Genomic DNA, 3,124 nt, shown 5'->3' on the forward strand with positions numbered 1-3,124 from the left:
CATGACCGCATGACCTGCCTGAAACCGGAAGTGACGTCATTTTGCGGAAATGTAGTTTTTTACGATCGGGGCCTTATGAGCTTGTGTTTTACTTGTTATGTGTTTTAAAAAGTTATGTTTGACTTTATGACTTTCTGTGTCGTTTCTGGGATGCTTAAGACTCATATTGCACTGCTGGAAATAGTTTATTTTGATGCATATGCTGTTATTTTGCAAATTTGCACTATAATATTTATTTTCGTTTTTCCTGCAGTATATAAAAATTGGTGTATTTCAAAAATAAAACTATGAAGACACTCAAAATAAATTTCCTGTGGTGGGAAACTAGTTTGTGTAACTTTTTTGTATTTACAGTTTTGAGGGATAAGCCTCTTAAATTTCTCTAACTAGAAATATATGTTAAAAAAACAAAAACGATTTTCAATTTTTTTGTAGTTTATTGCACTTTTTTTGCAATTTATGTAATTACTATGCACCTAATGCAGACATATTATTAAAGTTTGGGCTATAATGGTTGTATTGATGTATAGCAACTTGAAATGCTCCCAAAAATGGCTCCACAGCATGTAAAAATATAATATAAGCTCTGGCGAACTTGGTTCTATGGTAGGTCTTAAAGGGTTAAAGAAATAACCTGGGTAAGCAGTTAGGGATAGTTTATTTTGAAATGGAGCTAGATTCTGTAAATAAGAGTCTGCACATTCTGCTGATGATGATACATAAAACGCTTCAGTGTTTTTACATGTTCGGACCCTAACTAACCTTGCAAAGCATCATGCAGATACACAAATTAACCTACACCAGAACGCCAATAACGTCCGTCGTCTGTGAAATAAAATTGCAATTTACTTTTTATTAAGAAAGGAATGTTTTTCTTAGTGTGTTGTTTGTAAAAATCAATGAATTTCATGTACTGCCACAGACTCAATGGTAAAATTAAGTAAAAACATACCTTTAAACTTTAAGATAGTATTTGTTGTCAGACCGATGATGTATCTCCCTTCATGTTGCCAAACTTTGAGTGAGAACAGCAGAAAGTGCAAAAAAAGTGGCATGAATTTGTAAAAGAAACCTCAAAATAATTCAGCTATAATAAAATAAATTGTCCTAAAGCATCCTAACTCTAGCAACATGACAATATTTGAAAAAGTTCCCAAGTTAACAGAGTATCCATTGTACTGAGGGTAACAACCTGAATCTTTGGAAGCACAACAGTGCAACCCACAGGACCCAAAGGTTTCATCGCCATTGTCACTACAGGACACCCAGGACACACTACAGGGTCCTATGACCGTGCCTTGATGGGTCAGTACTATGCTAGTATTGCTGTAGCTGATGGGAGGTTTTCTGAGCAGATGTCTATGGTTGCATGTCGAAATCTTCGTTGGTTTTTAGGTACATTTAGGCACATACATGTCCTCCACAAGTACTCACAAACTCCTTTGCCGCTCATGACTTCCTAATGCAGTATCATAGTTCCTCTCTTCACACCATTTCATACCTTTCTCTAGATCCATCAATACACAGTGCAGCTCCTCCTGACTTTTCTATACTATAACATCAACGCTCTCAAAGCAAATATTGTATCTGTAGTGCTCTTTCTCAGCATAAAGCCATATCACTCATTGATTTTCACCTCTATTCTTAACCTAGTTTCAACAACTCTTTCCCATATCTTCATGGTATGGCTCATCACTTTTATCCATCTATAGTTACTACAGTTCTGCAAATCATCCTTGTTCTTGAAAATCAGTACCAGTACGCTGCTCCATTCCTCAGGCTGTCCTCCATACTCTCACTCTCAAGAATTACATTAAACAGTCCTAAAAACAGTTATATAAATGGCGGCGCGTGTAGACGCAGCGACCTCACGCTCTCCCGAAAATGCGATGTTTTGTTCGTCAAGTAAATGTCTTTCTGCAAGTGTTTCTCGCCAGTCCACGTCGGAATATGTGTACAGTCGTCAGGCTCTCTTACACATTCGGAGAAGCAAGATTTGCCAAGTTTTGAACACTAACGTTGAGATGCTAAGGGAGATAGGACTTCTGCGACAGCCTGCTAGCTGGCCTAGCAACTCACCGGACTCGCCTGCTAACCCTCCCCGGGCAAGGAGGCGTCGAAAGCGGTGCGCTAGGACAAGGAAGCGGGGCAAGCGCGGAGGTGTCCGAGTCAGGCTTGAGGCTAAGCCAACTCGCCCAGCCATACCATCGATCCTCTTAGCCAACGTACGATCTCTGGACAATAAAATGGACAACATACGACTTCTGAGATCAGCGAATCGCAAAGTAAGTGACTGTTGTGTGCTAGTTTTCACCGAGACATGGCTTAATGACAACATTCCGGACTCGGCCATACAACTGGAGCAGCTAGCATGCTACAGAGCCGACAGGGCTCTCGTAGACGGAGGTAAGACCCGAGGTGGCGGGGTCTGTGTTTACATCCGTGACGAGTGGTGTCGGGATGCCACTGTAGTACGCAAACACTGCTCATCACTGGCGGAGTTCATGATCGTGAAGTGTCGCCCTTTCTATTTGCCCAGGGAGGTAAGTTCGATCTTGTTGGTCGCTACCTATATACCTCCATCTAGCAACAACAGCGATAGAAATGCGGCGCTGAACGAACTGTATCAGGCCATCAGTGAGCAACAAACAGCACACCCAGACGGTTTCATCATCCTCGCAGGAGACTTTAATCATGCTGATCTTAAAACTGTTCTCCCAAAGTTTCATCAGCATGTACATTTTCCAACAAGGGGAGACAACATATTGGACTTGGTCTACACACAGGAAAAAGGAGCATACAAAGCCATCCCCCTCCCCCACATCGGCACCTCTGATCACCTCACTGTTATGCTAATGCCAGCATACAGACAGAGAGTGAAGGTCATCAAACCTGTTATGAAAGAGGTAAGAGTGTGGCCACAGGAGGCCACCTCTGCTCTTCAAGACTGCTTTGGGTCAACTGATTGGGACATATTCAAGGAAGCAGCCACCTACAATAACATCATAGACATCGAGGAGTACACAGACACGGTGAGCTCATACATCACCAAATGCATTGATGATGTAACACAGGTGAAAAGTATCACAACTCGAGCCAACCAGAAGCCATGGCTAACAGGAGA

Source organism: Rhamphochromis sp. 'chilingali' (genome assembly GCF_963969265.1).
Source record: "Rhamphochromis sp. 'chilingali' genome assembly, chromosome: 6".
NCBI lineage: Eukaryota > Metazoa > Chordata > Actinopteri > Cichliformes > Cichlidae > Rhamphochromis > Rhamphochromis sp. 'chilingali'.